Source organism: Pongo pygmaeus, chromosome 2, assembly GCF_028885625.2.
Source record: "Pongo pygmaeus isolate AG05252 chromosome 2, NHGRI_mPonPyg2-v2.0_pri, whole genome shotgun sequence".
NCBI classification, from domain to species: domain Eukaryota; kingdom Metazoa; phylum Chordata; class Mammalia; order Primates; family Hominidae; genus Pongo; species Pongo pygmaeus.
The window spans coordinates 121012804-121035648 of NC_085930.1; the positions used below are offsets into that span (position 1 = coordinate 121012804).

General features: G+C 48.3%; 1 long non-coding RNA gene and 1 pseudogene across 1 annotated transcript in view; one reads left to right on the top strand and one right to left on the bottom strand.

Moving 5' to 3' along the window:
• The first annotated feature begins 264 nt into the window (after positions 1–264).
• Positions 265–22845, top strand: part of LOC129033174 (uncharacterized) — an 86087-nt gene continuing 63506 nt past the window's right edge. Inside the window, exon 1 of the long non-coding RNA XR_010125756.1 lies at positions 265–445. This is a non-coding gene — a long non-coding RNA (uncharacterized LOC129033174). The remainder of the gene's footprint in view (positions 446–22845) is intronic.
• LOC129033173 (large ribosomal subunit protein uL23-like) lies at positions 12186–12652 on the bottom strand (annotated as a pseudogene).

A 22845-nucleotide genomic window follows, 5' to 3' on the forward strand; every position in this document is an offset into this window, starting at 1 on the left:
AACAGGCCCTTACCAGAAACCAAATCTACTGGTACCTTATCTTCAATTTCCTAGCCTTCAGAAAGGTAAACTGTTGTTTACAGGCTACCTAGTCTATGGTATTTTATTATAGCAGTCCAATCAGAATAAGAAGCTGGGACACTGGCCCTCAGAACCATGAGCTGCCATAATAGAGAGGCCATGTGGAGTGTCCACATGGAGAAGTTCCGAGAATATGTAACAATAGATGATAGATAGATAGCCAGCCATCCAGTGAGCCCCCAGCTATTCATGTCATCCCAACCTAGGAGCCAGACATGTGAGTGACTCCTCTCCAGATGACTCTAGCCTCCAGCCCTTACAGTCATCCCAGCTATCAGCTAAGACTCCAGGCATTGTGAAACTGAGACAAATATTTCTTGCTGTGCCTTCTCTCAATTCCAGACCCACAAAATCTGTGAGCAAGGTAAAATGGTGGTTGTTTTATGCAGCTCAGTTCTCAAGTGGTTTGTTAAGCAGCAATAAATAATTGAAGCATATACCATTATTACCACCACACAAGGAAAAACTCCACTAGTTTAATGCTCTGAAAACTTCATCCCAACTTCAGAAATGTCAAGTGAAAAATGTGCCTCTTCGCTGGGCGTGGAGGCTCACGCCTGTAATCCCAGCACTTTGGGAGGCCGAGGCGGGTGGATCATGAGGCCAGGAGATTGAGACCATCCTTGCTAACACGGTGAAACCCCGTCTCTACTAAAAATACAAAAAATTAGCCGGGCGTGTTGGTGGGTGCCTGTAGCCCCGGCTACTTGGGAGGCTGAGGCAGGAGAATGGCGTGAACCCGGGAGGCGGAGCTTGCAGTGAGCTGAATCACGCCACTGCACTCCAGCCTGGGCGACAGAGTGAGACTCTGTCTCAAAAAAAAAAAAAAAAGAAAAAGAAAAATGTGCCTTTTCAAACTAATGAAATACACAATGTTTTTGAAGTAGAGCCCTTGCGGGGCGCTGTGGCTCATGCCTGTAATCCCAGCACTTTGGGAGGCCGAGGCGGGTGGATCGTGAGGCCAGGAGATTGAGACCATCCTGGCCAACATGGTGAAACCTTGTCTCTACTAAAAATACAAAAATTGGCTGGCGCCGTGGCTTACGCCTGTAATCCCAGCACTTTGGGAGGCCTGAGGCGGGCAGATCAGGAAGGCTGAGTAGTTTGAACCTGGGAGGCGGAGGTTGTAGTGAGTCGAGATTGCACCACTGCACTCCAGCCTGGGCAACAAGAGCAAAACTCGGTCTCAAAAAAATAAATACATAAATAAAAAATAACAATACAAAAATTAGCTGGGCATGGTGGCGCATCCCTGTAATTTCAGCTACTGGGGAGGCTGAGGCAGGAGAATCGCTTGTGTCAGGCCTCTGAGCCCAAGTCTGCATGTATTTGTCCAGACGACCTGAAGCAAGTGAAGAATCACAAAAGAAGTGAAAATGGCCGGTTCTTGCCTTAACTGATGACATTCCACCATTGTGATTTGTTCCTGCCCCACATTAACTGAGCGATTAACCTTGTGAAATTCCTTCTCCTGGCTCAGAACCTCCCCCACTGAGCACCTTGTGACCCCTGCCCCTGCCCATAAGAGAAAAACCCCCTTTGACTGTAATTTTCCACTACCCACCCAAATCTTATAAAATGGCCCCACCCCTATATTCTTTGGCTGAGTCTTTCCAGACTCAGCTCACCTGTACCCAGGTGAAATAAGCAGCCTTGTTGCTCACACAAAGCCTGTTTGGTGGTCTCTTCACACGGACGCGCGTGACATTTGGTGCCGAAGACCTGGGACGGGAGGACTTCTTCGGGAGACCAGTCCCCTGTCCTCACCGTCACTCCGTGAGGAGATCTACCTATGACCTCGGGTCCTCAGACCAACCAGCCCAAGGAACATCTCACCAATTTCAAATCCGGTAAGCGGTCTTTTCACTCTCTTCTCCAGCCTCTGTTGCTACCCTTCAGTCTCCCTGTCCTTCCAATTCCAGTTCTTTTTCCTCTGTAGTAGAGACAACGGAGACACATTTTATCCGTGGACCCAAAACTCTGGTGCCAGTCACGGACTTGGGAAGACAGTTTTCTCTTGGTGTTTAATCACTGCGGCGACCCCTGCCTGATTATTCACCCACACTGTATTGGTGTCTGATCACCGTGGGGACGCCTGCCTTGGTCATTCACCCACATTCTTTTGGTGGCAAGTCAATTGTGGGGATGCCTGCGTTGGCTGCTCACCCGCATTGCAGCCCAGGGCTGCTCACTAACCCCCCTTCTCCATGTCTCTACCCTCTCTTTTCTGTGGACTTGCCTCCTTCACTATGGGCAACCTTCCACCCTCCATTCCTCCTTCTTCTCCCTTAGCCTGTGTTCTCAAAAACTTAAAGCCTCTTCAACTCTCGCCTGACCTAAAACCTAAGCGTCTTATTTTCTTCTGCAACACTGCTTGGCCCCAATACAAACTCGATAATGGTTCTAAATATCCAGAAAATGGCACTTTTGATTTCTCCATTTTACAAGCCACTGCACTCCAGCCTGGCAACAGAGCGAGGCGCCGTCTCAAAACAACAACAAAAAACAAAAACCAAAAAACAAAATAAAGTAGAGCCCTTAGGATTTGTTGATGGGTTGGATGAAAGACAGAAGTCAAAAGGTGAGAGTGGGGTTGACTCCAGAGTTTTTACCTGAGCACCTGGATGTATGATGGTACCATTTCCTGAGCTGAAGAACACTGGGGGATTGAATGGGTCAGTGCTGATACGTGGACAGAAAAGACTGCCCAATTTATGTGTGGGACTGAAAACAGCTCCCATATGGACTGCTTCTGGGTCTGGGTGCCCTCAGATCCATTCCCAGCCCTTCCCCTGCTCTGTCCTAGATCACAGCGAGGCTGATCCTCAGTTATACTCCCTCAGTTCCTATGTCAGTTGGCTTTGGCTGGGTTTAGCCAATAGGAGGATAGCAGTTGACGAGAGGATGAGAAGGGAAAAGCCAGGGTATTCTTTCCTCCCTCTGCCTTGGGTAGCAACTCCTGTCTTCAGTAGTGGCTGCATCTCTTCCACAGCTCCAGTTCCAGGCCTGTTGTGGCTTCAGCTTCCAGCAGGTGACCTCAAACCCTGGGTTCAGGTAACATCACTTCCTCCCTTGACCCTCCAGCCTAGGAGTGGCAGTGGCTTCCGGCTTTAGCTGACCTCTTAATTCCCTCACCTGTCCAACAAAATCCCCCCACTAAATTTCTCTGTTATAAATATGTAAAGTCATTTCTGTTTTCCTGAGTTGACCCTGACCATGGGACTATAGGCTGAGGCCTCATGTGAAAGCCTGCAGGCTCAGGTGAGAAGCAAACACCTTGCACAACCCCACCTTGTGCAGACTCCCAGGCTCCAGAGTGTTTACCGTCCCCTTAGCCTTGGGATTTGCTCATTCCTGACCTGTGTGCTCATTCCCTCTGTTTGTCTATAATACGTGGTTTTCACGAATCCTTGACAGTCTCCTTCTTCAAATCCTAGCTCAGAAACTCTAGCCTCCTCTAAGCCTTTCAGCCATGACTCGCCTGTCCAGCCTCCTGCCTGATGCTTTTCAGCACCCACTTTGCTTAATGCGCCCTTGTTGCTTGGCTGTTGCATACTGTCTCCTATCACTGTGCTTTGCAGACTGTCTCCTCTACCAAGGCTCACAAATCCCTTCTCTGACTCCTACTCAGCCTTCAAAACCTACTTTCAGTGTCACATCTTCTGAGAAGTAAGTTGTTTCTGGCAGGTTCCCTCCCCAGACTGAGATGCACACTCCCACATTCATGCTACCGTCACAATTCTTGTGGACACTGCAATAATTTTGTATGTGTTGGTCTCTTGCATAAAACTGCCAGCTCCTTGGAGGCAGGAGCTAAGTCACAAACTCTGGCCTGGGCACCAGAGGTCTTTAGTAACTCTTTGTTGAATGATGGCTCCTGGATACATGGATGACCACAGGTTTTCAACTATTGCAAGTGCCTTAGGTCTTCCTAGTTTGGTTACAAACCTCTTTGGGGTGATTCTTAATTCTTGTGTATCCTATTAGCACCTGTCTTGATATATTATGGGGCAAGAGAAAATCAAAAAATGTCACAGATTGTTTCTTCCTTATCTACCTCCTTTTTGTTTCTTTTTTTTTTCTTTTTAGGTTTCTTTTCATTTATTTGTTTATTATTTATTTATTCATTTATTTTTATTTTATTTATTTATTTATTTTTTTGAGACGGAGTCTCGCTCTGTCACCCAGGCTGGAGTGCAGTGGTGCAATCTCAGCTCACTGCAACCTCCGCCTCCCTGGTTCAAGTGATTCTTCTGCCTCAGCCTCCGGAGTAGCTGGGACTACAGGCGCCTGCCACAACGCCCAGCTAATTTTGTGTATTATTAATAGAGATGGGGTTCCACCGTGTTAGCTAGGATGGTCTCGATCTCCTGACCTTGTGATCCACCCACCTCGCCCTCCCAATGTGCTGGGATTACAGGTGGCGAGCCACTGAGCCCAGCCTGTTTGTTTATTTATTTAATAGAGATGAGGTCTCACCGTATTGACCAGGCTGGTCTTGAACTCCTGGCCTCAAATGATCCTCCTGCCTCAGCCTCCGGAAGTGCTGGGATTACAGGCATGAGCCACCATGCCTGGCTTTTTTTTAAAGCTTTTATCTCTTCTTAAATTTATTTAGTTTTACTTATTTTTATATTAGCTTACCTTGTATTTTGAAATAATTTTAAATTTAGAGAAAAATTGTAATAGTACAAAAAACTCCAATATATCCTTAACCTAGAGTCCCCAAATATTAACACTTTGCCCAATTTGCATTATCACTTCTTCTCTCCCATATATTTACATATATATTACTATATCTATATATTATATACCTGTGTTACATGTACACGGTATGTATATGTTGGGATATGTACATATGTGTGTATTATAAGTGGAGTATATATAGCTATACCCACATATACTATTTTTCTTGAACCATCTGGGAGTAAAGTTGTGGATATGATGCCCTTCTATTTCTCGAACTCATGACCTCACGTGATCCGCCCACCTCAGCCTCCCAAAGTGCTGGGATTACAGGCGTGAACCAGCGCTCCCGGTGATGCCCCCTATGTCTAATCACTTCCTTGTGCATTTCCTAAGACCATGGTCATTATCTTACACAACGAAAGTACAGTTCTCAAAGTCAGGAAATTAAATGTTGATATAGTACCATTATCTAATCCATAGACTGGATTCATGTTTCACCAGTTGTCCCAAATCTGTCCTTTCTGGGCAAATTTGTTTCTCCCTTCCCAGGATCCAATCCATGATCACATGCTACATTCAGTTGTCAAGTCTCCTCAGTTTCCTTTTTTTGTTGTTGTTTTTTGTTTTGAGACGGAGTCTCGCTCTGTCACACAGGCTGGAGTGCAGTGGTGCAATCTTGGCTCACTGCAACCTCTGCCTCCCAGGTTCAAGCAATTCTTGGCCTCAGCCTCCTGAGTAGCTGGGATTACAGGTGCCGGCCACCATGCCCGGCTAATTTTTTTGTATTTTTAGTAGAGATGGGGTTTCACCATGTTGGCTAGGCTGGTCTTGAACTCCTGACCTCATGATTCACCTGCCTCAGCCTCCCAAAGTGCTGGGATTACAGGCGTGAGCCACTGTGCCCAGCCCAGTTTCCTTTCATCTGTGGCAGTTCTCTGGCCTTCCTTTGTCTTTAAGGACCCTGGCTTTTTTTTTTTAGATATAGTCTTGCTCTGTCACCCAGGCTAGAGTGCAATGGCACGATCTGGGCTCACTGCAACCTCTACCTCCTGGGTTCTAAGTGATTCTTCTGCCCCAGCCTCCCGAGTAGCTGGGATTACAGGTGTGTGCCATCACACCCAGCTAATTTTTGTATTTTTAGTAGAGACGGGTGGTTGCCATGTTGGCCAGGCTGGTTTCGAACTTCTGACCTCAGAAGATCAACCCGCCTCGGCCTCCCAAAGTGCTGGGATTACAGGCGTGAGCCACCGCGCCCTGCCATAAAGTGTTTAAGCGCCCGGCCAGGACCCTGATATTTTTGAAGCATCTAGGCCAGTTGTTTTGTTTCCTCCCAGGTCTAAAAATGCCCCCCTAAGATTTTACCTCTCACCACGTTTTTACAAACTCTCTTCTCCTCCAGACTTAGGGGAGGGACTCTTTGCAGGGCCTTGTAAAACCTTAAATAAACTTCACGAACAAATTCCACTTTGACCACTATCTTGTTAAAATTCCTTGAAAAAGTTAACTCATTGGGCCCAAAGTACCTTAACAAAAGCCAGGCTGTACTTCTCCTAGTATTCAGTCTTCCTCAAAGGATTTTATGTGCTGTTTAATGATTTTTCACAAATAGTTTTTCTTGCCCTTAAAGTTGGATTAATTGAATTTTAATTCAGCAGGATCACTCTCTAAAGAAAGAAACACTGACCAAGCAGGTCGAGTTAGGGCCACTAGACCTCATTAAGACCTTCTTCAAGCAGAAGGGATTCTGAGGGGTGAAAAATGCAGCCGTATGGCACCCTAAACTCACCTCTATTTTAGATAAAAAATTTAAAAGCCCCTCTTCCTTCCCAGCAAAGGAAAACCTAGTTGGCCTAAGAAAGGAAATCTACCACTTTGGCTTTGTCTGGCTTGAGCTCCTCACTCTCTCCAGTTTGATTCTTGTGCCTTTGACTCAGTGGGCCTAAGAACACTTTGCTGTGCCCCACGTCCCCCCTGTTAGCTCCATTTTCTTCCATTTGTTCCCGACCCTTTCAGAACTTCACTCCCACTTAAAACAAAACACAGAAAAAACTCAGCTATTAAAAGTTTTCATGAACAGCCAAACCTGGTTAAAATTTCCAAAAGAAAAAAAAAGTCTAGGCCAATCTCTCGAATTTTGGCCTCAATTTCACCATGTTTACCTGTTTCTGCTGAATCCTTTTTTTTTCCAAAGGGAGTTTTGCTCTTGTTGCCCAGGCTGGAGTGCAATGGCACGATCTCGGCTCACTGCAACCTCTGCCTCCCAGGTTCAAGCTATTCTCCTGCCTCAGTCTCCTGAGTAGCTGGGATTACAGGATGCACCACCACGCCTGGCTAATTTTGTATTTTTATTTTTAGTAGAGATGGGGCTTCTCCATGTTGGTCAGGCTGGTCTTGAACTCCTGACCTCAGGTGATCTGCCCGCCTCGGCCTCCCAAACTGCTTTTTGTTTTTTTGAGATGGAGTTTCGCTTTTGTTGCCCAGGCTGGAGTGCAATGGCAGGATGTCAGCTCACTGCAACCTCTGCCTCCTGGATTCAAGTGATTGTCTTGCCTCAGCCTCCTGAGTAGCTGGGATTACAGTTGCCCGCCACCATGCCCAGCTAATTTTTGTATTTTTAGTAGAGATGGTGTTTCTCCATGTTGGCCAGGCTGGTCTCAAACTTCTGACCTCAAGTGATCCACCCGCCTCGGCCTCCCAAAGTGCTGGGATTACAGGCGTGAGCCACCTCGCCCAGCCTTGAATCCTTTTGTTCTATGAATTTTACTGCAGGAATCAGTGAAGGAGGGACCACAGCTTGTCATCTCCTCCAAGAATCCTGTTCTCTATTTTAATGATTAGTCTAGCCTGGATTGTAGTAAAAAATGATAGATGATAGACAGATAGATAGATAGACAGACAGATAAAACCCATACTCAAGAGTTATATAGAGCATCAGACTCTAAGTTGAATGGGCAATTGTCATAGCAATACTGGGCTCCACAACAGCTGCCCCAATTTTGGGGCCTGTGAGGGGCTTACGGGCCAAATGAGGGGCTGCATGTGACTTCAGGTTTTTGACCACAAAATCCTGTGATTTTCAAAGTTTTTCACACTGTTCTTTTTTTTTTTTTTTTTTTTTTTTTTTGAGACAGAGTCTTGCTCTGTCACCAGGCTGGAGTGCAGTGGTGCGATCTCGGCTCACTGCAACCTCCGCCTCCCGGGTTCAAGCAATTTTCCTGCCTCAGCTTCCAGAATAGCTGGGACTACAGGCGCCTGCCTCCACACCCAGCTAATATTTGTATTTTTAGTAGAGATGGGGTTTCACCATGTTGGCCAGGATGGTCTCAATCTCTTTTTTTTTTGAGACGGAGTCTCGCTCTGTTGCCCAGGATGGAGTGCAGTGGCGTGATCTTGGCTCACTGCAAGCTCCGCCTCCTGGGTTCACGCCATTCTTCTGCCTCAGCCTCCTGAGTAGCTGGGACTACAGGCGCTCACCACCACGCCCGGCTAATTTTTTATATTTTCAGTAGAGACGGGGGTTTCACCGTGTTAGTCAGGATGGTCTCGATCTCCTGACCTCGTGATTCACCCGCCTCGGCCTCCCAAAGTGCTGGGATTACAGGCGTGAGCCACTGCACCCAGCTGGTCTCAATGTCTTGTTTTTTTTTTTTTTCTGAGACGGAGTTTTGCTCTTGTTGCCCAGGCTGGAGTGCAGTGGCACAATCTCGGCTCACTGCAACCTCTGCCTCCCGGGTTCAAGTGATTCTCCTGCCTCAGCCTTTCGAGTAGCTGGGATTACAGGCATGCACCACCATGCCCAGCTAATTTTGTATTTTTAGTAGAGATGGGGTTTCTCCATGTTGGTCAGGCTGGTTTCGAACTCCTGACCTCAGGTGATCCACCCACCTTGGCCTCCCAAAGTGCTGGGATTACAGGCGTGAGCCACTGTGCCCAGCCAATGTCTTGATCTCGTGATCCGTCCGCCTCGGCCTCCCAAAGTGCTGGGATTACAGGCATGAACCACCACACTCGGCCACACTGCTCTTATGAAAAGCTAGAAGGAAGAAAAAGCCTATTTTCCCCCCCATTCTGGGAAAGAAGGCCTGGAAACTTCAGGGGATCCAGGGAAAGGATAGGCCAGGGAAGGTCCCCTCTTATCCACTCCTACACCTGTGGTAGCTGCCATCTCTAGTGGCCTGGATTTTCATAGGCAAAAACCAGAAAACCTCAGGAACCACTCTGACAACAGCAGAGGCCGTTTACTGTGTAGCCTTAGCTAAGGAAGCTCTTTTCTTTACCACTGCCCTGCAAAGTGAGCATTATTTTCATTTTACAGGTGTTGAGGCTGAGGTTCAGAGGCCAAGAAGCTTACACATGCTCACACAGCCAGGGAGTAGCAGAGCTGGGATTTGAATCCAGGAGTGTCTAATCCCAACGCCCAAGACTTTTCCATGAACCCATCCTGCTTCCCTTCCAAGTCTGCAAGGGAGATCCGGATACAGGAGCTCTACAGGGCATTGATGGTAGCTTCTGCATTTACTTCATTTATGTAACTTTCACTGATCTAGTATAATACTGGGTACTAGGGACTGACCGTTTCTTGAGCTTTACAAATACAACGTCATTTAAGCTTCATTAACAGGTCTATGAGGTCTGTATCATTATCATCCTATTTTACAAATAAAGAAATTGGCTGGACGCAGTGGCTCACGCTTATAATCCCAGCACTTTGGGAGGCTGAGGCAGGCAGATTGCCTGAGCTGAGGAGTTCGAGACCACCCTGGGCAACATGGCAAAACCCATCTCTACTAAAAATACAAAAATTAGCTGGGTGTGGTGGTGCATGCCTGTAATCCCAGCTACTCGGGAGGCTGAGGCATGAGAATTGCTTGAACCCGGGAGGTGGAGGTTGCAGTGGGCCAAGATAGCAAGCACCACTGCACTCCAGCCTGGGAGACAGAGCAAGACTCCGTCTCAAAAAAAAGGAAACTGCAGCACAGAGAGGTAAAGTAACTTGCTCTAGGTCACACAGGAGGTAGTAGGGCTGGGAACTGGACATCAGTAGTTTGGTTCCCAGTATATGTTTCCCACCTTCCTTGAAGTGCTATCCAGGAGGAGAAGGAAGCATCCAAGTGGATGCATCACAAAGAAATTAGAAAGCAGCAAAGTGAAAATCCAAAGTCCATGGAAAAGAACCCACCTTTTGCCTGACTTGAGTGATAGGAGCCTGTGTTGGTGGGACTCAGGACTCACATGCCTGGTGGTGTCATCACTGGGCCTGTGGCTAGTGTTGCTTTTCTCAGGGGGACAGCAGGAATCTTGTCCAAGTAGGCTCCTTGACCCAACCACTTAGTGTGGCACGAGAAGAAGGCTTCTTTCTTTCTTTTCTTTCTTTTTTCTGAGACAGAGTCTCACTCTGTCGCCCAGGCTGGAGTGCAATGGTGCAATCTCGGCTAACTGCAACCTCTGCCTCCCAGGTTCAAGTAATTCTCTCACCTCTGCCTCCTGAATAGCTGGGACTACAGGCACGCACCACCATGCCTGGCTAATTTTTGTATTTTTAGTAGAGATGGGGTTTCACCATGCTAGCAAGGCTGGTCTCGAACTCCTGACCTCAAGTGATCCGCCCACCTCGGCCTCCCAAAGTGCTGGGATTACAGACGTGAGCCACTGCGCCTGGCCGAAGACTTCTTTGTTTACAACCTTTCCCATCTATGCTCCTTTCCCGCCCTGCCATTAAACCCTATCTGAGATAGAGGACCTTACAAACCTGCCCCCACCAGATGATGATGGATTAATGCCCACCTCAGGACTGCTGTCCACCCTGCATTTCACCAGATGTGAGTCAAGCAAGAGCAGCCACACTAACCACTTCTCAACACTGTGCTGCATCTCCTCATCCTAACAGGGCTCCTCTAACCAGTGTTTTGGCCATTGCCTGCATCTGCAGCCATCTCCCAAATCTCCCAGATTCCTCCCTTTCTGATGTTCAGCGCTAATGAAAGTCACAATGATTAAATGGAAATCGGAGTTTCTCAACCTAGAAAACATGCCATTTTTACAAAGGGAAATTTGGATGTCGTTGTGCTTTCCTTATTGGATTGTTTTGGAAGCAGTGTGGGGATAGGAGTGCTGGGAGCTAAATAGACAGAAAAGCAAGAGCAAATTTTTTTTTTTTTTGAGACGGAGTCTCACTCTGCTGCCCAGGCTGCAGTGCAGTGGCGCGATCTCGGCTCACTGCAAGCTCTGCCTCCCGGGTTCACGCCATTCTGCCTAGCCTCCCGAGTAGCTGGGACTACAGGCGCCCACCGCCACGCCCGGTGAGAGTTTGCAAGAGCAAACTTTTAAAGCAACCAGCTGGGCGCAGTGGCTCACACCTGTAATCCCAGCACTTTGGGAGGCCAAGGTGCGTGGATCACTTGAGTCCACGAGTTTGAGACCAGCCTGGCCAACATGGTGAAACCTCGTCTCTACGAAGAATACAAAAATTAGTTGGGTGAGCGGCCGGGCGCGGTGGCTCATGCCTGTAATTCCAGCACTTTGGGAGGCTGAGGCGGGCGGATCACGAGGTCAGGAGATCAAGACCATCCTGGTTAATGTGGTGAAACCTCGTCTCTACTAAAAATACAAAAAAAAAAAAAAAAAAAAAAAAAAAAAGTTGGGCGTGGTGATACACGCCTGTAATCCCAGCTACTCGGGAGGCTGAGGCAGGAGAATCGCTTGAACCCAGGATGCGGAGGTTGCAGTGAACCGAGATCATGCCACTGCCCTCCAGCCTGGGCGACAGAGTGAGACCCTGTCTCAAAAAAAAAAAAAAAAGAAAAGAAACAAAGAAACCAGTCCTCCTGGCCCTCTCTCCTGGCTAAGTGAGGACACAGGGAGAAGGCAGCCATCTATAAGCCAGGAAGAGAGACACATTAGAACCTGACCACGCTGGCACCTTGATCTTGACTTGTGGCCTTCAGAACTAGCGAAGATATACAATAGCAAATCATCAGGAAGGCATTCCATTTGGTATCTAAGAGAAATGAAAATGTTTGTAATTTCCTAGAAGGGGGATTTTGACATTAGTCTTTTTTTGCGGAGTCTCGCTCTCGCCCACGCTGGAGTGTAGTGGCGCGATACTGGCTCACCGCAAGCTCCGCCTCCCGGGTTCTCGCCATTCTCCTGCCTCAGCCTCCCGAGTAGCTGGGACTACACGCGCCCGCCACCACGCCCGGCTAATTTTTTTGTATTTTTAGTAGAGACGGGGTTTCACCGTGTTAGCCAGGATGGTCTCAGTCTCCCGACCTCGCAATCTGCCCGCCTCGGCCTCCCAAAGTGCTGTTATTACAGGCGTGAGCCACCGGGCCCGGCTTTTATTTATTTATTTATTTATTTTTTTTAATGCTGAAAAGATATATATATATATTTAGAATTAGGCAACTGGACTCAGTTTAGATGATCCCAATTTTGTTGCAAACATCCAAAGCATCGTAATCAGGAGCCAGTCGAACATACACCTTCTCTCCATCAGGCCGAATCAGGGTGTTGACCTTGGCCACATCAATGTCATAGAGCTTCTTCACAGCCTGTTTAATCTGGTGCTTGTTGGCTTTAACATCCACAATGAGCACAGTGTGTTGTTGTCTTCTATCTTCTTCATGGCAGACTCAGTGGTCAGCAGAAACTTGATGATAGCATAGTGGTCAAGCTTGTTTCTCCTAGGAGCGCTCTTCCGAGGATATTTGGGCTGTCTCCGGAGTCGCGGTGTCTTGGGCCGCCGGAAGGTGGGTGACTTGCGGATCTTCTTTTTTTTGTGGCTGTGGACACCTTTCAACACTGCCTTCTTGGCCTTTAAAGGCTTCGCTTTGGCTTCGGCTTTAGGAGGGGCAGGAACTTCCTTCTTCACTTTCCGTGCCATCTTGTGAAAAGGCTTTTTTTTTTTTTCTTAAGACAGGGTCTCGCTCTCTCCCCCAGGCTGGAGTATAGTGGCACCATCTCGATTCACTGAAACTTCTGCCTCCTGGGTTCAAGTGATCCTCCCACTTCAGTCTCCTGAGTAGCTGGGAGTACAGGCAAGCGCCACCATGCCTGGCTGATTTTATTTTATTTTTATATTTTTGGTAGAGACAGAGTTTCACCATGTTTCCCAGGCTGGACTTCAACTCTTGAGCTCAAGTGATCTGCCCATCTCAGCCTCCCAAAATGCTGAGATTACAGGCGTGAGCCACTATGCCTGGCCTCAATTATTTTTTATTTTTTGTTTTTTTTGAGAGGGAGTGTCGCTGTGTGTTGCCCAGGCTGGAGTGCAGTTGTGCGATCTGGGCTCACTGCAACCTCTGCCGCCCGGGTTATAGTGATTCTCCTGCCTCAGCCTCCCAAGTAGCTGTGATTATAGGAGCCGGCCATCTCACCCGGCTTTTTGTATTTTTAGTAGAGATGGGGTTTCACCCTGTTGGCCGGGCTGGTCTCCAACTCCTAACCTCAGGTGATCCACCTGCCTCAGCCTCCCAAAGTGTTTGTTCACGCCTGTAATCCCAGGACTTTGGGAGGCCGAGGCAGGCTGATCGCCTGAGGTCGGGAGTTCAAGACCAGCCTGGCCAGCATGGTGAAACCCCGTCTGTACTAAAAATACAAAAATTAGCCGTGCATTGTGGCGAGAGCCTGTAATCCCAGCTACTTGGGAAGCTGATGCAGGGCGCCTGTAATCCAGCTACTCAGGAAGCTAAGGCAGGAGAATCGCTTGAACCTGGGAGGTGGAGGGTGCAGTGAGCCGAGATTGTGCCACCGCACTCGAGCCTGGGCAACAGAACCAGACTTCGTCTCAAAAAAAAAACACAAAAAAAAACAACAAAAAAGTTTAGCAGGGGCTGGGGGAGGTGGCTTGCGCCTGTAATCCCAGCACTTTGGAAGGCTGAGGCAGGTGGATCATCTGAGGTCAGGGTTCAAGATCAGCCTGGCCAAGAGGGAGAAACCCCGTCTCTACTAAAACTACAAAATTAGCCAGGCGTGGTGTCACATGCCTGTAATCCCAGACACTTGGGAGGCTGAGGCAGGAAAGTCGCTTGAACCTGGGAGGCAGAGGTTGCAGTGAGCCAAGATGGCGCCATTGCACTCCAGCCTGGGCAACGAAAGCGAGACCGTCTCAAAAAAAAAAAAAAGTTCAGTAGGCCAGGGGTGGTGGCTAACGCCTGTAATCACAGCATTTTGGGAGGCTGAGGCCTTTGGGAGGCCGAGGCGGGTGGATCACCTGAGGTTAGGAGTTCGAGACCAGCCTGGCCAACATGGTGAAACCTGGTCTCTACTAAAAATACAAAAATTAAGGCCGGGCACGGTGGCTCATGCCTGTCATCCCAGCACTTTGGGAGACTGAGGCGAGCGAATTGCCTGAGCTCAGGAGTTCGAGACCAGCCTGGGCAACATGGTGAAACCTAGTCTCTACTAAAATACAAAAAATTAGCTGGGCGTGGCAGTGTGTGCCTGCAGTCCCGGCTAGTCGGGAGGCTGAGGCAGGAGAATTGCTTGAGCCCGGGAGGTGGAGGTTGCAGCGAGCTGAGATCGCACCACTGTACTTCCAGCCTGGGCGACAGAGCGAGACTCTGTCTCTAAAAAAAATAAATAAACAAAAAAACAAAAATTAGGCCAGGCGCGGTGGCTCACGCCTGTAATCCCAGCACTTTGGGAGGCTGAGGATTACCTGAGGTCAGGAGTTCGAGACCACCCTGGTCAACATGGTGAAATCCCATCTCTACCAAAAATACAAAAATTAGCCAGGTGTGGTGGTGCGCGCCTGTAATCCCAGCTACTCGGGAGACTGAGGCAGGAGAATCGTTTGAACCCCGGAGGCGGAGGTTGCAGTGAGCTGAGATTGCGCCATTGCACTCCAGCCTGGGCAACAAAAGTGAAACTCCGTCTCAAGAAAAAAAAAAAATTAGCCGGCTGTGGTGGCACATGCCTGTAGTCCCAGCTACTCAGGAGGCTGAGGCAGGAGAATCACTTGAAGTCAGGAGGCGGAGGTTGCAGAGAGCTGAGATCACACCACTGCACTCCAGCATGGGTGACAGAAGGAGACCGGTCTCCCAAAAAAAAAAAAAAAAAAATTCACTAAAAAAAGAAAAGATAGATACATACATACAGGTTTGTGTGTGTGTGTGTGTGTTTGTGTGTGTGTGTGTGAGACAGAGAGAGAGAGAGAGGAAGCATGCTAAAGTAAATGCTGGCAAAGAATCAGTTGGTGGATCTAGGACATAAAGAGTTTCATTAAGCGACTTTTCCATCCTTTTTTTTTGAGACAGATTGTTGCTCAGTCGCCCAGGCTGGAGTGCAAATGTGTGATCTCGGCTAACTGCAACCTCTGCCTCTGGGGTTCAAGCAATTCTCCTGTCTCAGACTCCTGAGCGGCTGGGATTACAGGCACCCACCATCATGCCCAGCTACTTTTTGTATTTTTGTAGAGATGAGGTTTCGCCATGTTGGCCAGGCTGGTCTTGAACTCCTGACCTCAGGTGATTCGCCAACCTCGGCCTCCCAAAGTGTTGGGATTACAGGCATGAGCCACTGGGCCCGGCCATCCATCTTTTCTACATATTTAATATTTTTCAAAATTAAAGATTGGGGGAAAATAAGGTGAATATTCAGAAATGCAATTCATTGCGCTTTTTAGAGAACTGATAGCAAATAAATAGGGAATCATCTTCCCTATCCTCAAAATAATACATAACACACACCATACTGTACATGGTATGGGGGGCAGATGTCACAACCTTGAAGGCCCTCCCATGGAAACCACAGAACCATCAGGGCCCAGGCCTGAGACTTTCCTGGCCTAACTCAAATTGCAGACAGCTCGCTCCAGCACAAGAGACTCTCCACAGTGTGACGGAACTCTTCCTTCCTTGTATTGATATGGAACATGGCCCCTATTATCCAGGCAGGTGAAGCAGCTTCCTATCCCTTTGTATCTGCCCACCTGAAATGACACCTGCTCCATGGAGCCTGGTTTGAATTATTGGGTCTTTGTTGTTTGTCAGTTTGGCTTGGGGCTCTTGAGCCTAGGACTATGTGGTCATCTCCTCTTTTCTGCCCTGTACACTGGGCAAGGTATCTTGCCTAGAGCAGGCACCTGGAAGGGGTTTAAAAAAATATGATTGAGCCCTGCAGGGCGCAGTGGTTTAGGCCTGTAATCCCAGCACTTTGGGAGGCCGAGAAGGGCGGGTCACCTGAAGTCAGGAGTTCGAGACCAGCCTGGCCAACATGGTGGAAACTCCGTCTCCACTAAAAACACAAAAATTAGCTAGGTGTAGTGGCGCACAACTGTAATCCCAGCTACTCAGGAGGCTGAGGCAGGAGAATCGCTTGAACCCAGGAGGCAGAGGTTGCAGTGAGCCGAGATCGCGCCACTACACTCCAGCCTGGGCGACAAAGCGAGACCCTGTCTCCAAAAACAACAACAACAATAACAACAACGAAAAATAAGACAAAAAATGTATCCGCCCTTTCCCTTCACCCACAAATAAAGTAGTGAAACAAATAAATACTGAGACAGAATAAAATTAAATAATGGGGAAAAGAGAATTAATGAAGTAAAATTAATGAAGTAAAACCATAAACCAAATAAAACATTGAAGTGAAATAAGTGAAATAAAATAAAATGAAATAAAAATAAAGTAAAAAATAAAATAAGACACATGAAACGGAGTTAATGAAGCAAGCTCCGCGGTGGCAGGAGGAAACGTGCGGGTACCTGCCGGCCCGGCTTCGGCGTTTCCGCCTCGCTCTGGGCCCCGGATGTGGGCCACAGCTGAGGCTCAGCTGGAGGGCGGGTGGGGCTCCCCGCCGAAGTGCCCCTGGGCTTGACAGCGTCCCCCCGCCCTTCTGGGGCCTGCTGCGCCGACCGTGCCGCCGGTAGGTGGCGCTCTGAGTCCCGAGCCTCGCGCTGCGCCCGCGATTAAGTCCTCCCGGCGCCGCCGCGCCGGCCGCTCGGTCAGTCCGCGCATTTGCGCTCCGGGCGCCTGTGCTCAAGAGAGGGACCTCGGTGGCCCCTCAACTCTGGGTTGTGTCTTCTTCCGTAAAACGTGCATGAAATACCCTTACCCCTCGGCCCCGCCACCTGCGATCGCTTGGATGCCACTGAAGACGAACCACGTAATGGGTAGTTTGGAGCCGCTAGTGTCACGCCAAACACAGCGTGTCCGCCACAGGACATTAATGTGATGCTAGAGCAGGGCATGACTCAGCCAACGCCGTGCCCTTCCTCGCTGGAACAGAGGTTGTTCCAGATACAACTCTGTCAGTGTCCCAAGTATGGAGTAAAAAATGTTCACCTGCCCGGCGCCCCAGGGGAAAGGTTATCCATTCGGAAAGTAGCTATTTGTGGCTTTAACCGGGATGAAATAAATGACGGCAGAGGACGTTTGCAGGCGGCCCCAGCCCGAGGACAGAAGTCCCCGGCCAGCCGTGCTGGGGTGGGGGAGGGCCGCGGGTGGGGACTGGGATCTGGGGCCGCTCACATGCAAATGCGGCCGGGACAATCCGGCTGGGCGCCTCTGCGCCTCCGGGAGGCCGAGGCAGGAACAAAGCATTAGCATTTTCTACATGTGAAAGGCCTGCATTCCTGGGCGGGGAGGCCCCCGGGGTGCCGCCCCCCTCTTCCCATTCACACTCGGGACCACACAGAGCGCCTCTCGCGCCAAAAGCTCCGAGGTTCGTTTCAGCTTTTCTTTTCATCCGAGCGATGCATACGAAATGTAGATATTTCCCTAAACGCCGGCTTTGACATTTAATGCGATCCTAAGTAGTCTGAAATGTGGACGGGATTAGGAGGAGGCTGGGGGCCCACAGGGACACTTGGCCAAATCCCCCTAAATCCTCCTCATGGATTGTCACCACATGGATTCCTATTGCCCCAAATGAGGGGGCTAATGAACTTCGCTGCCTCCTCCCGTCGCAGCCCCACTCCCACCCTGGAGCCTGCATTTCTGCCCAGTCCTTCCCAGGAAGAAAGGGAAGATGAATTTTTAAATTGCAAGTTTTCTGCATGGGTTTGGTTACTTTAGGCCGGGCCAAGTTGACTTGGAGGATTGACTTTGACCAGTAACTAACGCACCCATCCCGGGCTACTATTTAACTCTCACTCCATAAAGGTGCAGAGGTCAAGGATGCTGAGGCCCTGTGAATCTTGGGCTTATGTTAATAGGCCTTCACCACCTTGAAAGAAGTAGGCCCTGGGTGTCGTTGCCAGGCCTAGAAAGGACATGTCACCAAAAATTCTGTTTAGCAGACTTTATTGTTCACCTACAACAATCCACACACCGTATAATGCACAGCCTGTCTTCAAAGGTACTTACAATCCAGTAGGGGAAAGAAAATGGTCAACAAAGAACACGTCATGAAAGACATGCACTTGCAGATTTGCCTAGTTACTATGGGGCTCAAACAAAAAAGCTTCTGGGACCAGAGCATGCCCTCAGTAAGCATGTGTGAAATGAAGAGTGGGGGCATAAGAGGATATCCCTTGGAGGAGGTTAGGGCTATGGAGAGGCAGTGTGGGATGCTCAGGATGTTGACACATTAAAACTGGAAGGGAGAAAATTTTAGGCAGCAGAAGAGACTGAAGCAAAGCTCTGAGGGTAGGAAATGGTGACTCCTTTTAGGGGATGACAGAGAATCCAGTGGTGGAACAAATGGGGCATAAGGGAGGGATTAATACTAGCTAAACTGGGTGTGGTGGCTCATGCCTGTAATTCCAGCACTTTGGGAGATGGGAGGATCACTTGAGGCCAGGAGTTGGAGACCAGCCTGGGCAACATAGTGAGACGTTGTCTCTGCTTTAAAAAAAAAAAGGCTAAGTAGGAAGGGCAGAAAGAGACCTTCAGGTATCCCTGAAGCAACCCCTAGGCAGGAGCCTGAGCTGTGCTATAGGAAGTTACAGGCTGTGGTGAGGAAGAAAGGGTTGGAGAAGGAATCTGAGGCAAGGAGACCTGGTATCTCTTGTCATCACAAGATGAGGTCCTGGGCAAGGCAGGAAAGAATAGGATGAGAACACAGGATGCCACTAGGTGTTGAGCAAATCAAAAGTGAAGGAGGACGGGGTGCAATGGCTTGCACTTGTAGTCCCAGCTACTAGGGAAACTGAGGTGGGAAGATCATTTGAACCCAGGAGTTTGAGGCCAGCCTGGACAACATAGTGAGATTCCGTCTCAGAAAAAAAGTGAAGGAGGTGGTAATTTATCTCAAGGAGTCCCCCTCCATTCCCCACTGTCCAGCCTCAGTGCTACTGTTATATAATCTTTGCTTTGATATCACTTTTACATGATACAGTGAAAACTATGGTGTTCCCTTTCAAACATTTGGGAGTTCAAGGCACATTCAGCAATGGTACAATGGCCTCACCCTTAAACATCATTCTAATCCTATGAATTAGTATCCCCATTTTACAGATGAAGAAACTCAGGCACAAAGAAGCAAAGCAGCTTGTTTCATATCAAAATTGTTCCAGAGAGAGAACCAAGATTTGAAGCCAAACAGTCTGGCTAGAGGGTCCATGATGTCATCAGTCACTTTTCTCCAGGTGGCTTCCAAGAACAGGAAGGAATGAGAGACTCAGAGGTGGCACTGAGATGAAGGAAGTACAGAGGGAGACTGGGCTGAGCAGGCCCTTTCGGTAACAAGAGGGATAAGTGAACTCACCTATATTAAGTGTCCACCAGGCACACTTTGCATGCATCATCTCATTTTAATCCTCACACTAGGCCCTGGAGAAAAGCATTTTACAAACTGGTCAAAAAACCTCAAGAGAGATGAAGTCATTTGCTCGAAGTCATTTGCTCGAAGTCACTTAGATTGAGTAAGGGCAGAGCTGTCAGAAAACTAGTCAGAAAGGGACTATGAGAGGTGATACTCTGATATGAAATAGGAGGCGGAGGGTCCATAGTATCCACATGCAGGCAGATGGCAGGGCATTGGGTAAGGCCATGCAAGGTTGCCGGCCTATGTTCTAGTCAAGGGCATGGCTTTAACAGAGCTCTGCAGGGGGCCAAATTATGGGTTAAGGGCCAGAGGGCACAAGGGAAGACTACTACAGCTGTTCTGAGGGTTCATGCCATGTGGTTTGGGAGACACTTGCAACAACATCCTCCTGGGTCCATGAAGAAATTCACGAGGTCGATTTTGTCCCATATTGTAGATGATGCAGCTGAATGAGTGGTAGAGCTTGAATAGACCTAATGGCTCTCAGAATTCAAAACCCCAGCAAAGGCCAGGCACGGTGGCTCATGCCTGTAATCCCAGCACTTTGGGGGGCTGAGGCAGGTGGATCGCTTGAGCTCAGGAGTTTGAGATCAGCCTGGGCAACATAGCGAAAACCCGCTTCTACAAAAAATACAAAACTGGGCATGGTGGCTCTTGCCTGTAGTCCCAGATACTCGGGAGGCTGAGGTGGGAGGACCACTTGAGCCCAGGAGGTCCAGGCTGCACTGAGCCTTGATAGAGCCACTGCAACATTTGCCTGGGCAACAAAGCAAGACCATAGAACAACAACAACAACAAAACCCAAAAACCTAAAAATGCAAACCCCAGCAAATAAGTTGCCATATTTTGAGACTGATGCCTATGGGTCTCATACCTGTTGAATTACAGAAAACCATATACCATAGAAGAAACTGTATTTACCAGGGAAGATACAAAGGGGGAAGAAACTAGGAACAACCAGGAAAAACTTTAGTGACATTTAAAGCCTTTTTTTTTTTTTGAGACAGAGTCTTGCCCTGTCACCCAGGCTGGAGTGTAGTGGCACGATCCTGGCTCACTGGAACCTCCACCTACCAGGTTCAAGTGATTCTCCTGCCTCAGCCTCCCGAGTACCTGGGATTACAGGCACCCGCCACCACGCCCAGTTAATTTTTATATTTTAGTAGAGACGGGAATTTCGCCATATTAGCCAGGCTGGTCTCGAACTCCTGACTTCAAATGATCCACCCACCTTGGCCTCCCAGAGTGCTGGGATCACAGGCGTAAACCACCAAACCTGGCCAAAAGCCTTTTTGTATAGATAGGGTTGTTACTAGAAAGGAGTCCCGATCTAGACTCCAAGAGAATTCAGAAAGACTTCAGCGTAAGTCTGTAAAGTGAAAGCAAGTTTATTAAGAAAGTAAAGGAACAAAGAATGGCTACTACACAGGCAGAGCAGCCCTGAGGGCTGCTGGTTGCCCATTTTTATGGTTATTTCTTGATGATGTGCAAAACAATGGGTGGATTATTCATGCTTCCCCTTTTTAGGCCATATAGAGTAACTTCCCAATGTTGCCATGGCATTTGTAAACTGTCATGGCGCTGGTGGGAGTGTAGCAGTGAGATGTCACTCTCATCGCCATCTTGGTTTTGGTGGGTCTTAGCTGGCTTCTTTACTGCAACCTGTTTTATCAGCAAGGTCTTTATGACCTGTATCTTGTGCTGCTCTCCTATCTCACCCTGTGACTCAGAATGCCTTAAGCCTTAACCACCTGGGAATGCAGCCCAGTAGCTTTCAGCCTTATTTTACCCAGCTCCCATTTAGGATGGAGTTGCTCTGGTTCAAACCCCTCTGACAGAGTTACCTCAGTTAGCAGAGGTGGCTTTAACAAATTGGGGCAGGAAAAATAGGTGGGAAGAAGCCTTCCTGGCTATGGGAAACAGTATGAGTCCAGACACAGAGGTGAAGAACTTATATTTAATTTGCTGGGCTCTGCTGACAGTCGGCAGTGGAAGGAAAAGCTGAGCTGCTGGAACATTAATCTGAAAACACTGAATTGGCCTCCCTTAGGATGTGCAGGGCTATGCCAGCAACTGCAGCAGACATGGTTATGACATCTTTGCCAGGCTTCCCTGCAGCTTAGGATGGCTCCATGACATGATGTATCAAAAGAGATGTTAAGCTCAAGGCTGCTGGGGTTTCTAAGAAAGTTTTGTTCCAGATAGTCTCCCATCAAGATTAGCTAGTTTTTGCCCTATTTTTCTTGCCTTCAATGTTGATGTGATACTGGAATATCTTGTGACTATGGAAACAAATGCCCAAATGCTGAGGACAGTGGCATGGAAAAACAGAGCTGAGTCCTGGATGGCATCACGGGACACTAGAACCCAGGCCAGCAGCTGCCTTCGTATCCCCTTCTCAAGTGAGAGAAAAATAATCTTTGTTTAAGTCACAGACCTATTTTTTGCGACTTGCAGCCAAATATAGTTTTATTTAACATAGGACCTGCCCTACCCTTACTAGGTATTGCCTACTTTCCCATAAACAAACCAGCATGCAGAGAAAGTTCTAATTTCTTGATTTCTCTAAAGATGTGTTTTTTTGAAGTACAATTATAGGGCTTTTCCCCTTCATACTACCATGACTATGTGAGTTCCTAGCGATTTATGAAGTCTGTGGACTCACTCTCCAGAAACTTCCCAGGCTAAGCAATTCTGCTCATTTGAGTGGGTCTCACAGTACTGTTGTCGGTCTGGAGTATGGGAAAGCAGAGACGGCAGACTTAAACCAACAACAGTGCAGATTACGGGTCCTATGGTCCTACTTAGAAGGGGCTTCAAGAGGTCCAAGGAAGCTAGGCTATCTCTGCTTTCTATGTCCACCTGTAAAGATCTACTCTGTGTACAAAACAACTACAATGTGGTACTCGATCAATGGAGCCCCTACATCCATCCATCCATGTTTAAAAAGAGGAGGATATTCTCCCCTTCTTTGAGTCTGTTGGTAATGCCTATCTCAGTCACAAATACTCAGTTCTAGTATATATCATTACCTGAGTTCCGTTTCCTGTCAGCAACAGAATAATTCAGATAGGCTGGGCTCGGTGGCTCACGCCTGTAATCCCAGCATGTTGGAAGGCTGAGACGGGCGGATCACCTGAAGTCGGGAGTTTGAGACCAGCCTGACCAACGTGGAGAAACCCCCATCTCTACTAAAAATACAAAATTAGCCAGACATGGTGGCGCATGCCTGTAATCCCAGCTACTCTGGAGGCTGAGGCAGGAGAATCGCTTGAATCTGGGAGGCAGAGGTTGCGGTGAGCCGAGATTGCGCCATTGCACTCCAGCCTGGGCAACAAGAGCAAAACTCCGTCTCAAACAAACAAA